The 15,274-nt window shown below is 39.0% G+C and overlaps 1 long non-coding RNA gene across 1 annotated transcript in view; it reads left to right on the top strand.

Annotated features, from left to right (window-relative positions):
- Nucleotides 1-11,925, top strand: part of LOC146430822 (uncharacterized) — a 79,424-nt gene extending 67,499 nt beyond the window's left edge. Inside the window, exon 6 of the long non-coding RNA XR_014855131.1 lies at nucleotides 11,835-11,925. This is a non-coding gene — a long non-coding RNA (uncharacterized LOC146430822). The remainder of the gene's footprint in view (nucleotides 1-11,834) is intronic.
- The last annotated feature ends 3,349 nt before the right edge of the window (nucleotides 11,926-15,274 follow it).

The raw sequence follows: 15,274 nt of genomic DNA, 5'->3' as shown, positions 1-15,274 counted from the left end.
ACTGAACAGCTGGACATAGTGGCTTTTTTGTTGAAATGTTGGATAACATCACTAATTAATTGCTCATTTGCTCACAAGTTACGGGGATTTTGAGAAGTTCTCCCTGCAGTCATATATTGGATACCAAAGATGGTTTTGGCTGCTGAGCAGGCTACAGCATGGTCTTTTATAAAGTATTGCTCAAGAGCTTTGAGGCCCACACAACCTGTTGGCATAAACTCATTAGATGCAGGAAAATTTAGGTTGAGATATATTGTATATTGAGGTTAAACAGAACCAAATGGATAAAAGATAAAATTAGAAATTCTTTAACAACACAGAGACTTCCAGGCAGAGTCTTACATGTCCTGGTGTCTATTTTCTTACACTGTGACCATCACCCAGGGGAGCACAAGGGAAGCTAATTGAAAATAAGCTTGTGCCATTGGGAAAGCCCTGGCCATTGCTGACCTAAGCCATGCAACCAGAAACCTACACAGATCAATTAAAAAGGGAGTTGATGGTTATTTTTTAATTACTAATAGCTCTCTTACTGCAACTGGATGAGGAATAACCGCAGTGAATATTAAGGCAAAGAAGATGCCAGTTGCTTGTTCTGACCTTTCAGCATACTTTGTGGTTTCTAATTTTTGAAATTTCATTTAGAGAGATAAATATGCCACAGTTTCTTGCCATTATATCACTAGGCTACAGAATTTCTTTTTAATTGAAAGCCTAGAGAATTTGAAAGGAAAGAATAATCTTGATCATTAGAGCAGAACTTTCCTACCTGTTTTATTTTTGCCATCAGCACGCATGTGGAAAACCAGGTCTTTGGTCTTTCAAGGGCAAAGATAAATTTGTATTTCTTTTGCAAAGGGCCTTCACTGGAAATCTCTCCTGTAGAGAATACTGAGGGTAATGAAAGAAAGGTCTTTGTATCTTTATTGTCAATAGCTCAAGATGATATTCTTATGTCTTAGAAGGTACAAGTCAAAATATATTCATCATATGCCTCCAGCATGTATAAAAACTATTATTTGAGCAGAGTTCTGCATCTGAACAAATCTGTGCTGAAATGGGATGACAGTGATTTTCGGCAAATATTTGAAGATGTCAAAGATTCATAAGTTTGGGATTTTAGTTAGTTCTTTATAAAATAAAATTTGATTATACATCAGAGAGAGGGGGAAATATTTAATTTAAAAGGTACTTCCAGGCTTCAGGCTGAATGGACAAGTGTCATCCTTTAAACATTCTATCAATCATGTAGCCACTTGAGTCCGATGCTCAACAAAAATTAACACATTTTTCTGTCTAGTGTGAGTCTGTGTTCTTGCTACAAACTTCTGTTACAGCCCATTTTGGAAATTATTGTGTTATTATAACTTTATAAATTGACTATTTGAATTCTGAAGAATAAAGATTACTGATGACAGCCCTAGATCTGTGGTGCTCGTACTTTTCTAATCTTGGTGCAATTTCATCTATTCTTTTACAGATTCCTATTTTAAATCTTCACTGCTCTCTAAGGGGAGTCCTTCAATTCAAAGCTTTGCTTGGATGTCTAAAAATGGCACCAAGATTCTTGCATTTACCTAATGAATTTCTTTGAAACACTGCACAGCACCTCTTCTGTAACCTCTCGCTGTTAGTGCCTGCCAAACCTTTTTGAGTTTCATGGTGATTGCTTTTTGTTTTTTACAGCAATTCATAAACTGACACATCAGTAAAACAAAGTGGGAGGGGAACTCCCTGTTTTGTGACTTCAGCAAAGGGACAGCACTCTTAGTTCTCCATCTAATGTGATAGATTTTTAAAAGTTCTACTTAAATTAAGATCAAGTTGAAAGGGGAGTTCAGCTCTTCAGTGTTACCAGGGTCATCCCTGTGTGCACCAGGCAGAGAAGTGCATTTCAATAATGTGTGAACAAAGCTCTGTCTTGATGAAAAGCAAGCACAGAGAATTGGGGCCACGCAAAATACATATTATGATTAAATATGTAAATGTCTTTTCATTACTTGAATTTTCCTGGTTGTTTCTCCTTAATGTCTTTTTCTGTAAAGTTTTGTTATTCATATAAACCAGATTTCTACAGGCTGAGTGTCATGCAAATGTTATCTTGCATATGTTCAAAACAAGTATATGTTTTGGGAAGTATTATTCAATTTTTTTATTTATTAAAATAAAAATATGGAAACAGATTATGACTTCCTAAAGTCATAGTCTGTGACAGATGATGGAACAGAACCAAACTTTCAGGAGTGTGATCACAATTCCTGCTCAGTCACAGTGTTTAAAGAGGCTCAGATGTTGCTTATTTAGCAAATTATCTTTTCCACTTTATAATCAAATATAGGGTTTAGAAAAATCTCTCCTCTAGTAAGTGATTAATCTTTCTAAACTATAATCCTGAAAAGCAGCAAAGCAACTTTTAAGTTTATTCGTTTTGACAAAAGCTTTTCCAAATGGGAATGAAGATTTTCCTTTCTCTGTGAAGAATATAAAAATGGAAGGTAGTTCCCTGGTGTGACATATTTTGAGAAAATACAATTTCACATGAATAGATTATAGCACTTTTAAAAAGTTCATTTATATTATCTGAGCTGGAATTGTTAAGAAATTGTACAGGGAGGAATATATTGGTCCTGCTCATTGGACTCATCATATGGAACTTTTTGGGGTGTTTGCAAAGAATATTTGGAGAGCCAGCCTGCAGGGGCATGGTAGGTTTTCCCATTGCTTGACTGGAAAAATGCTGTCAGAAGATTAGTTTTGTGAGCTTAAGTCATACTGGCTTGTGATTTGGACCTTCATTTCATTTGATGTGAAAGATGTAAATACTGGAGAAACACTAGAAAAAAATAAAAAAAGAAAAAGAAACACAGAGACAACCCCCCCCTTCAAATCCAGAGCAACTTGTATGGATTTTACCTACTTAAGTAAGAAGAGGGGAAATGTGAGGAGTTAAATACTGAAACCAGGCTGCCCAGGTGGAACTGCTGCAGGTGTTGGGAATTTGGCTGGGTAAGGTCATGGGCAACCAGACAGAGCTTTGCACTTGGCTTTGCTTCGATTCGAGGGTTAGGCTGGATGACTGCCAGAGGTAGCTTTCAGCCACAAGGGTACTAAGACCCTATGAAAGCAGGCACTAATCCTGCTGAAAATCTCCCCTGCAGTTTGATTTTGGAGTTCAGTAGTACCAAATGAAGAGACTGCAGTCACCCAAAGCCATAGTCAATCAGCAGAGCTATGGTGTGAAATGAGGAGTGGAGCACTTGCTGCCATGAGCTGTGTGTGCAGTACCTGGGCTATAAACCAGTGCATCAATACTCTAAAGATTGGCTGCAATCAAGTGTCAGTGCAATTACCTATTTGTGACCCACCTGAGCACTCTGCAAGAAGATCTACATTAAATACTCCTCATTAACTAGAATGCATATCCATGATTCAGTTCACATTTTCTTAGAGAGTTAGGATTGGAAGTGGCTTGTTTTGCAATTGAATTGCCACAGCCATTCAATGTAGGTAGAGTTTCATTAGTACTTTGCTAATTGGCATCAGTAAGTTTAGGTATCAAGAAAAGAGACTAGAAAGTAACATCCCTGAACTAGTTTCCTGACCTCATTCTTGTTGCTAGATAACGTTAAACTCTGAAAATGCTGGTACCAAGCTGAATAGTGTATCACCACAAGCTGTTAATTGCCAGAGGAGAAATGAGAGCAGTAGTGAACTCTGAATGTCTTCAGCCTCATCCTTATAAAAAGTCAGATTCTCTTGCCAGGAAAGCTAACCTGATGAGTCTCTGTACTGCCATTAAGGAAAGGAATTGATCAAAGGTTTTAAACAAGGGTTTGTTGCACCATGGGCAATCACAGCTACCACTTTTTCCTATCCAGTCTGGAAAGGCTGTCTGTGTTCATGACGATATTTATTTTTCAAAGAAAGCTGTCAAATAGTTAAGCTAGTTAGTCTTTCTAGTAGTGCTTGTGTTTAAAAAGTTTTGAATTTCTCAGCTGGCCAGTAAATTGGAAAGAAAAATAACACAGGAAATCCATATGCTTTAACTGTGTTGTCTTTGGTGGTCCCTGAAAGCCCTCGGAGCTGGGCTGGCTGAGCTGTTGGAGGGCAGGCAGTTCCTGCTAGCAGCACAGCACAGTCCTGTCTGTCTCCTTGTCCCGGATGGAAGTGGAATCTGTGCCCACAGTGTGTACTGCCAGGCAGACATTCCTCTCTCTGCAGCACACTTTTAGCTCTTGTCTCATTTAAAGAGGATTCTTGGCCCCTCCTATCTAAAGAGGATTTGCGTAGAATAATATAGGCTTGAAAGAATCTCTGGAGGTCATCAAGTCCAGCTGCTGCTTAAAGCAGAGCAGCGCTAGCTTTAAATGAGGTCTGGTTCCTCAGGGTCTTGGTTAGTGGAGACTGAGTCTCAAAAAGCTCTTCTGAGCCTGATGGAGGCACACGGAAAACGACAATGTCCTACACAGAGAGAGGGTTACTGTAAACTGCCTGTGCCAAAAGTCTCATCCAGTGAAGAGCTCACTTCTGAAACACTTGGGGAAGAGAACTGCTGGGAACGAGCTGTGGTGCACTCTAGTGGTTCCAGAGCAGGAGTTGTGCTCACTGCGGTGCAGTCGAGCTGCTGGGGTTGGCTCTGAGGGTCTCTGGGTAATGAAGGCTGAAGGAACTGAGTTGTATCCAAAGGCTCCGTGTGTGTGTGTGTGTGTGTGTGTGTGACTCCAAAGTGAAACAATCTAGCGACCCAGTGAAAGCAACTTGGAATTCAGCGGCGATGTATCCCTCAAGGAAAGGGACACAGGTCACAGATAGCCATAGAAAACACTGAAAATAAAAACTGTAAAGGTCGGGAGCAGTGTAGCAGTGCTGTGGAGAGGGAGGTGCCATCAGCTGTTCTAGCTTTCTGGGTGTGCCTGGGTGAGGCATGGAGAGCTCAGCGAGTGACAGGCACGTGAGGTGGAGGTGAAGCACCAGCAATGATTTCAGGAAAACTCTCTCTGAATTATATGCTATGAAGCTAATCAATAATGTCTTCACCAACTGCTTTAGGCTGCTGATGCTGTGAAAGGCTGGACTGTGAACTCCTGTCTCTGTTGCATTTCTTTCCACACGAGGCAGCTCAGATTCAAACAATATAGATCTCTCAAAGCAGCTCACTTTGCATTTTTGCGGACTCTTCTGGGTACATCCTGGCCATTTACCCAGCAAGTTATCTAGAAATAACGACACAAACAAAACTGTTGTAAAGTAACTTGTAAAAATCCTCCTACTTGCATTAACATCTGTGAAAGAAGGCTGGCCTGCCTTTGCTGGTGCTCTGACTCCCTGTAGTTTATCCCACAAGTTACTTTTCAGAGGGTGGAATTTGGGAAATGTTAGGAAAAAAAGGCAGTTTTGAACTAGCAAACTTCAACCTGTCCATATGCTTGGAAGAAAAGTTTGTCTTGCAACCTCAAACGTTGCTTAGTTTAGTGAGCTCAGCAGGTTATGAGTATATAGGGAGTTTCAGTTAAAAGTTTAAATGTGCCTACCTGTCTTAAAAATCTCCTGCTTATGAAATGCATGTGAATTCACTGGATAGAGTACTGGGTTTAAGGAAAGAAGAAAAAATCTGCACTTTCTACTCTTGCTGAAAACTCTTGTGTTGTCTGATAGTTGTGCACATTTCAGCCCGAGTGAGACATTAACCTTACACTATCCACTGTATTCCTTAACAGCTCCTACATCCTGACCCTCACTCATGGCAGAACTGCAGCAAACCATCACCCAGCTTATACTCACCAGCAGATTTAAAAGTGCTTCTGATGTTGAACACTGGGCTTGTGAGATCACAAAAGTTTATTTGGCTCATTAATCCCATTATTTTCCGGGTGTATTTCTCTTCCCTGACATGCCAGGGCACATGCAAACCTCCTGAACTTTATTCTGGATCTGTGAGTTGAATGGAGCATAGCTGGTTCTTAGTCAGGGCCAGGGGGAGAAAGTTTATGAAATAGTACTGAGCACCATCTGTGCTTATATGTAAAAATGCATTAGGGTTTAAAATGTCAACAATAAATTAAGCCAGGTGCTCCAACATAAAAGGTTTACTGCTGTTCCCCTGTGAGAAATCTAATTAGGATGTTTTACTTGGTAAAATGGTAGATGCTCATTTACAGTGTGCTCTCAGCCTTCTTAGTGATTTCTTCCTTTTTCCACAGTTTATCACAGAAAAATAATTTTTTCTATTTGTCTTACAAGTACAACAGTTACCCATCTTGATATTTGCACTGTCTTGTCCCCGTAGTATGAGATTTTCATGACTTTCCTGTCAGGTTTGCTGCAATCTCTTTTGTGATGGGTAAATTGGCTTCACATGCACTGTTCCCAAGCAACCCAGCTCCTCTGAGGCTGGGTTTCCCTGTATCCTCAGGGAATGGGTGTTCCAGGAGACACAGTTATCACTCCATTTGCCTCAGTCTGTGCTATGTTGGTGAGATAGAAGCTTGGCCATCACGTAAAGATGATCTCTTTTGTAGTGAGGCACGATGGTGCAGAAGATAACTGGACATCCTAAGCCAAGTGGGACATTTTAAATACTCATTTTAAAGGGATATTGGTGCATGTTTGGGTGAGGTGATAGCAGCTCTTGACAGTAGAAAGAAAAGCCACAAGAAGGAGCTAGATGAACAGGTAGGACAGAAACTTGTAGCTGTGTTTTTGTATTCATAAAGATCTATGTAGATAAGTGATTGACTAAATAACAAATAGGAAAAGATATAATAAGGCCAGAAAAAAAGCAGATAATTTTCAGTTAATACTGTTTGTCTTGGCATCCTTTCAGTGGTATTATTGACCAAAAGCAAGAAAATAAAGTTGAGAAGCTTGAAGGCATCTTTAAGTGGTCTTGGAGGTTTTATAAGATGCCAAATAATGTTGGAAAAAATGAGGCTGCAAGTCTGGTGTGTTCATTTGGAACTGCTTGGGTAAAAAGAACCTGAAATGCCTGTGACTCAATGACATTAGGCAGGACCAGTGTATTTGCACCTGAAGGCAGCACTGGTCTCACAGTGTGGTTACATGATTGCACTATTTAGAAACTGCATTGCCAGATGGAGTTAAAAATGAGTTGTCTGCCTGAACACTAGACTGCCTGGTTGTTAGCTTAGGCAAGCTGTGTATCTCATTCAACGTGATGAAGAATTTTTGGAACAGAATCCTGTAGTAGAAAAGAAACTACGATGAGAGCTGTCAAGTCTTGCTGATTCAGTCTATGACAGGCAGTTTGCAAGTGGAAAGGAAGATGAGATATCTTACAATTCTACTATGGTCTCCAGTTGAGACCTGAGTTGCTCAAGTCACACTTTGTCCTTTAAAATCAAGCATGGAACAGTGAGAGTGCTAGGGTCAAATAAAATGCCACGGAAATTGTGTTGGGAAGAAAACAGAAAGTTTTCAGGCTTCAACAAAAAGTTTTTCTAGAGAAAATAGCAAAAATAAAAAGAGGCCTCCGGATGAGTGGTTGACATTAAAATGCATTTTCTTGCTTTCTGAGTGCAATACAGAACCACCGAAGTATTAAATACTAAAGTCAATGTGACTCTGAGTGTGAGGGGAGCCCTCTGCAGTGCTGTCACCTGTCACAGGCCTCTCAGAACAAAGGGCCACCTCTGACCAGCAGTAAGAAAGAAAGGAACCTCTGCAGGTGATAAGCAATGGATTTCTTTGCAGAGATTTTGAAACACCACTGACTAAACCTCTGCTCATATCTAGCCGAGCACGGAATTGTGCAGCAAAACCCAAACCCACAATGTATAAAATGTACATGAAAATCCCTTAGGCATTTAGCAGAAAGCCAACTCATTTATTCATTGTGGCAGCTGTCACACCAACCTGTAGTTGGTGTGAGTTGCTTGGTTGTTTTGAAATTGTTAATATTTTATATTTGAGAGGCTGTTTGACATTAGCATAACAGAAAGTAGCTCACTTTAGTTTTTCTGCAGGATATAAATTAAGTTTAGCTAGAATGAACTTTTTAAGGAGCCTTGTGACTTGATGTGAGTTTCTGAAATGTGCTGCATGGCTGATAGAAAGCTGAGTATAAATCACATAAAAGGTGTAAGAGTATTATGGTAAATTGTTTTCTGCATTTAAAAGAACCCAAAACTATGCCATGGTGTTGCCTTTTCAAATAGAATATGTTTATATTTCTGCCCTGTTTTCCTGTTCATTTGTGAAACTCCCAGATGGAGTAACAGTTGTATGTAGGTTTATAAGTCGAAACCTGTCCCTGCATCACTCTGAACCATTCTTATTGCTTAGCCATCAGAAATGAAATTCATGCATCTATAAAAGAGGCGCCTGATGTAGCTTTGCTTGAAGTGTGTAGGCTGAAAGCAGTGACATCATGAAGGGTGAGTCAAACCAAACAGACCTTTTTGTGTGTTTAACACTGACATATCCTCCCAAGGCACTTGATTCTGTCTTGTGCGAGGAGCACTGCAAGTCAAGGAAAGGGATTTATGGTTTTCACTCAGAAGCTCTTTCATACTCTGTGTGAAGCACCTAAGAGATAACATCCCAACCTCTGTTGGGGTTAATTATTGGGGCTATCCTGGCATGTATCATAAGGTTAAATATCTGAACTAGTATCAAAAGTTGAATACTTTGGTTTAGAAACGAATAGTAGTGAAACAGAGATAGAAAAATATCTTTGGAAAGCTAATGTGACATTTTATATGGGCAGTGTTGTTTCACATTAGACATCTACATCCACCTACATTCTTCTCCAAATACATAAGGATGAAAAAAGATTGATTAGATGTTTTTCTGAGTACAAGTCTAGCAGCACACTTTCATGCTAACTCTAAGTTCTGCTCCAAGACATTCTCAGAAAACTGTGAAATCTTGGAATATATTACTAAATCACAGCCGTTATGTTTACAGTGTAAATTCCAGTTAACTTGACATTATGGCCTTCTTGACAGTTGGCTGACAATAAAACTTACCTGCAATTACTTCTGACAGTGGTGTTAGCTGACTGATACAGTGACCTTTGGAACACTTGATCAAAAAAGTCCCATTAAGATTATTAGAGACAACCTTTGCAATCCCAAACCAAACCCACCGAAATGTAAAATTTGTTATTTAAATGCATAACCCTTGTCTCACTTTGGTTTACAGTTTTTAACCTCCTGTGACATACAGAAACACTGTGCTCTGATAACAGAATATTCCCTTGCTAGAAGTCTAATGAAGAAAGATGGGGTTGCAAAATTGCAAACTAAACATGAAAGAATTACTAACTGACTGAAAGCAGTCAGCTATCAATTTCTGCATCTAATTCACCACAGTTTTAAAACTTCCTTAAACCTAATCAAACTTACCTGATTTCTCTTCCATACTTGCTCAGGATTATTAATATTAAATAGTCTCAGCATCAATGGGAATTTAGATATGGAGCAGAAGCTATGTCCCGCAGGACTCCAAATTTTTAACTGGTGTCGAATAGATTTTATTTCTATTTATTTTTTATGAATTTTTTTATTATTAATAGTGTTCTCAAAATAAGCTAATGAACTGTAATAGATTTGCATAATCATGAAGACTGATAATTTATTCATGGCCATGGCAGACAGAATGAAGGATTGGCAATAGTTCTGCCAGAAGTTCGCTGAAAATACACACTGCTCTGCACTCTGTTTTGGGGCTTTCAGTGGAACAAAAATAGAGGAAAATTCCACTTAGAAGAAGTGTCCTATTTGAAATGTTTTGTGAAATAGTTCTGAAATAATTCTGAAATCGAAACTGTATAGATTTGATTTACAAACCATTGAAATGTAAGAAATAGTATATCCTGCCAGCAGGTGTGCTCTGGGTGTGGGTGACTAGGGCAGAAATAATTTTTTCAATACTGACATTAATCAAACACTTTTTCACCCCATTCAGAGCAAACCTGTTTCAAAGCTCTACAGTGAGGATATGTAGGCAAATGCATCATATAGTGAGCAGTATGTTACCTGAAACTGAATTAATTTTACGTTCTTGCATCAGTTAATAAGTGGACCTGAATCTTACAGAGTGTCAGAACACACCAGCATCTCAGGGGCCCTCAGGAAGGGCATGGATCTAGTGTGGTTGAACTGAAAATAATAATGTTTTGCTCTTTTTTTCCACCTTCCTTCTAAACATTGCATAAACTTCAATCTTCACATCCTCTCCATATTATCAGAGGAAGGCCAAGAGCTTATAGCAGTCAGTGCTCTCAGGCATTGCAGCTCTCACTGCTGAGTACAAATTGCCCTGTGCCCACTCCTCAGATAACTTGGCCACAACTTGAATTCAACACTATTGTTTTCTAAAGAGCTATAAAGCCACGGATTCTCAGAAACTGTGTGCTCTAACAAATGCATGGAATACTCACTATTCAGGGGGTTGACACCTGAAATATGTAATCTGTGGTGAGAGCTCATGTTTTGGGAGGACACATGTTCCCTGTCAGGTAATTTCACTTTGAGTTGTTGTTCAGTGAGACACATTTAGTGGTTGGAATGAATCTAAGTTATGGCCTGAAATTTGCTGTGTGTGAACATTTATGTGTGACCTTTTTGCTCATACATCTTCTAGAGCAGCACTGAGAATAGAGGAAGCTTGCTATAAGACCTATTGTATTTCAGATTTACAGTGTGTGCAGTGCTGGGATTTGCTCAGCAATAAACAACTGGGCAAACTGAAACAGAGATGCTCAATGTGCTGAGAAAACATAATGATAAAAAGTGTGGTGTATAGGGAACTTTCATCTTGATGACGGCTAGAAATGTGCAGGAGAAAGCAATTTTCATCCTTTGTTAGAGAAAATGAAGCTGCAAATTTAGGCTCTGAAACTGAACAGGACTACTTCAGAGATGTTCAACCCGGGAATTATTTTCTAGGTTGCACAAGAAGAAACAGTGGCAGTGACAACAGCAGTAGCTTTTTTTTTGTTGTGATTCGTAGTACCAATAAGTCCTAAAGTATTATCCAAAGTTTCTTGGGGATTTTTATTTTGTTTTGTTGTTTGTTTGGTTGGTTGGTTTTCTCCCCGTTAATAATACTCTGGCACACTGGTTCATTTTTCTTGCTACATAATAAAAAGATTAAGATAATCAGAATAATATCAAATCAGAAAACCTTGTGCACTGCAGGACCAAAGTGGCTGCAGTCCTGCTGCTCTAACCCAGGATGTGTGTGTTTTTCTGAGTAGTGAATTGGAGATAAACATGTCCTGGTTTTGACTGGGACAGAGTTAATTTTCTTCCTAGTGGCTTGTAGAGTGCTGGGGGGGCACAAGATTCTTCCTCTACATAGTTGTCTACAGGAGGCACTGGGAAAAGGGAAGTAGCTGCATGTCTTCAGTGTTGGAAGTGTTAGCAAGAGTTCATACAGGAATGTTCAAAACATTGGATGCAGGAGCTCTGCACCAAAATGAGGAGACAGTTTAAATTTGGAAAGGTTTTGATTTTTAAAAAATTATTATTTTTATTATTATGAACAACTAATTATCAATATTAATGGAGAGGGTTATCTTTGAGTTCATGTCACATGGTAAAAGGTTACTGGCTCCAAACATGTCAAGAACAGTCCATAGAGTATGGCCTCACTCTTTACAGGGTAGAGCAGGTCCAATGTACTTGAAAATGAAAGGAAGCTGGACCAGAACTCAATTGTGAGGACTTACCAATCTGAGCCCAAAAGAGTAAATTACAGGATATTTATCTTCCTAGCTTTTTAAAGAAATCTGCCTGTCTTTCTTTGGATTTATTTTAATTTCTATTTTTGTGGTCAACTAGTGAATTTACTCATTCTTTCTATTCCAGTTGCTTTTTCCTTCCTGAACTGTTCCTGACAAACCAATTGACAAAAGGAATCAAAACAAGTCTCCAAATTAGATTCTTCTACACTTGGAGGTAAGCAGCAACCATGTAGTCCATCATGATACTGATTTTTGTTTGTAGATTAACTCTCAAACCAACCATCTGCTTGGTTTAAGCTGTCTTCCTGTTCCATCCAGGGGGAAGTAATTTAGCAGCAGAAAAACCTGATATCAAGAAAATTATAAAGGTTTTCAGAAGAGCTGAAGCTGCTATGCTTTTGATTACATTTCCTTTGTGGTTTCAGTTTTTGGAAAATTTGAGGTTTGATGCTTAGGGAAACAAGCTTTTGAAATAAACTCCAGAGTTAAAAAACCATCCCAGATATGGTCAGATATTCTCAGGAATGTCCAATAAATGATAGAAACTAATTACATTTTCTGTTATAAACTTGAGGATTTAAGAATCAACTATCAACAACCCCAGGTTTGTGTGAGGTTGGTTGACCCTGAGCAGGGCAACATGTACAGATTTCACTGTTATGTGAACTACTAGAACTTGCTTAATGACATCAATTAATCACATTAGTGCTTTAATGCCCTTGACTGACATCTTTCAACTTGCAGAAACTTTGTGTTATGGATTTTGTTGAAGCAGGAAATATTTTGATGATATTTTTTCTTTAGATACCCTTTTAACCTTCTCAAGCAATTTAGAGTACGTATCTTGTGATAACCCAATTTCCTGTCTTAATTGCACATCGTTACTTCCTGAGATGGGGTGAGCATGCTGAAAATACCAATTTTCCACTTCAGTATCCTGTCTGGAGAGGAATGTGTCTTTGAGGGGTGGGCTTTGGAAGAGCTATAAATGAACAAGGGAGTCACAGGAGAGGCATAATAAAATATAGTTCTAGTTTTTCACCTTCCCTTTCCAGAAGGAGTTGCTTAAGAGTGTCTTGTGAAATATTTTTGAGTTCTAGAAAGGAATGAGTTTGACAGTCCATAAATATGAGAGCCCTTTCGGGTGCACTGAGAGTGCTTCCTTTATGCCTGCCCTCTGGCAATCCTATAAAGCTGCAAGGAAGTATCCAATAGATGATACTTTAGCTGACACAAAGGTAAAGATCAATATTGGCGAACTATCAAGTTCAAGTTAATTTTACAGAAGTCCTCAAGGATCAATAACACACCTGTCATGGATACAGTCAAGCTGAACTGGGGTTTGAGGGGTGAAATGGCTGAGTATGATGTACTCAGTTGTTCTCTCTCCCCACTTAGTGCTGATTTTGTCTTCTTGCTGAAAATTGTCATAATAGGTCAAATTCACCTATTGAATTTGATGGTTATTTGAAATATTTAATCATATTCTCAATAAGGAAAATCCCAAGATTATTCACTAATCCTTTTTTTATTTCCTGCTTTTGCCTCCTTCCTAAATGAAGACAGTATTCTCATTTCTGTTTTCTTTGTGCAGGTTTTCAGTGCTGCTTTTCGGTGTTGCCCATTCTGTCTGCTGTAGTCAGCTCTTGCCCTTAGTGCCCTGTAGTGCTTTATATTTGCAGTGCTTCACTATGGCAGGAATTTTTTGTTTCGTTTGGGTTTTGGGTTTTTTCCCCTTTCTTTCAATATGCTTGACTATTGAGTTTGACTCAATAGTCAAACTTTTGTTCATTTTGTTGGCTTTTGAGCACATTGCCTCAGTAGAAAAAATACTGAAAAGCAGAAAATAGAGGTGATTGTTTGGAAAAATAAATTCAGAAGGATAGGAGTTAGGCTTCCTCAAGTCCTCTCTTAGATGTCTTGTTCAGTAGGAAAATGTGTTCTGCAGGATTGTTTATACATCCTTCACTAAACTGTGTGTTTGGTCCTGTATTTTATGCTGAATGAAGAGCCAATGTCTATTAAAAGGCTCTTGGAAAGCCCATTGTAAAGAGAAAATACGTATTCCCTGTGCAAATAGGAGTAATCATGTCATCCCTGGGCTTATGTTTCTTCTCGTTTTCGCTGTTCTAAGAATATTCTTGAAGGCTCTGCAGACAAGGAGGTAAATAGATAAATCTGAGTGGATCAAGTCTAACTGTGATCAGCTGATTGCAGTGCTTGGCTAATATCCTCTGCTGAAGGAAATTAATTTTTATTGATGCTTACACATGATCTCAGCACAGAACTTTTTGCCATCACTTGGGGTGCCTGCTGTGAACTGATGGTACACTAAACCAAAAAATATTTAGAAACAAATGTATGTGACAAAAGCCAAAAGTAAGCATTTAGTAAAATGAAATGGTTTGCTCTTTGAGCTTGGAGTTTTAGCAGCTGAGTGTGTGAGTTTCTGTGTAAGGACTGCAGCAGCCAACAGGTGCCTAGCCAAGAGTGTCAACATTTCAAGATAAATGTATACTGAGCAAGTCTGGGCTCTAATGGCCTTGGAGGATATGCCTTTGCTATGGACTTCAGTCCTTTGAGGAAAAGTGAGATTTGGGTGAGACTCTTCTATCTTTAAGTGGAGGTATCTACGTTTAATCTAGGCATTTGATTCCCTTCATAAATCATGGAAAGGCTTCCTTTCATCTCATCTGAAAGTTGACATGTAAAACAGCTTAGGTGACTAACAGGCTTCTGTTCCTGGACTTCAAAACCAATCAAGATGACTAGCTTGCTTGAAGTATCCAAGTGTGTGGGAGAAACCTGTGCCAGGAGCCTAAATTAAAAAGGGGTTCAAGAAATTGAAATTAATTAACTTGAAGTTAGTGGCACGGTATTTGGGAATGCAGGTCCATTTCTAAGCAGAATTAATCCTGGCACTGAGTGCAACTGTGCTGTTGTTGGAGAGATGAAGGGAAGGATACCCAAACCTGTGCCAATAGAAGACAGGAGTGCCTTCAGTTCCCTTGGCTTTATTTGTTTGTCTCTGTTCTGTGTTCACAAGGTATAAAATTAAGTAAACTGGGTAGCAAGTGCTGGCTTCCATTGCCAAATCTTCTGGTTACCTCTAAGGAGATGGTCTCGAGTTTGAAGTGTTTTGGAAGGGAGCAAAATGCATGGTACATCTGCCATTGGTTCATGTTCTAGAACACTTCAAGTGAAGTTTTATTTCAGATGATGAAGCTATTGCTTAGAGCAATGTTTGCTTTGTAATCATTTCTGCAATAACTTATCCCAGCAGTTATTGTAAAGAAGCAAAAAGTCCCCATAAATGTGGCATAAGCCAACAGAATAGGGTATTTTCATTATAGATAGTTTGGGTTATTTATGCCCCCCTGAAAGGAGCACACAGTGTTATTAAATAACTCTACATTAAGTCAATCGGTAGAACTCCCACTGAATCAAGGTTCACTGTGCTCAAATGATTCCAGACAAGCAGGGAGGACAGACTCCCTGTGCAGTCTGATCTGGAATTGCTTCACCTTATGGCTTGGATAATGAGATATTGATTTTCACAGGGCA

Source organism: Lichenostomus cassidix, chromosome 14 (assembly GCF_008360975.1).
Source record: "Lichenostomus cassidix isolate B80296 chromosome 14, HeHo_3.0, whole genome shotgun sequence".
NCBI lineage: Eukaryota > Metazoa > Chordata > Aves > Passeriformes > Meliphagidae > Lichenostomus > Lichenostomus cassidix.
This window is presented reverse-complemented; position numbering and strand designations above follow the sequence as displayed.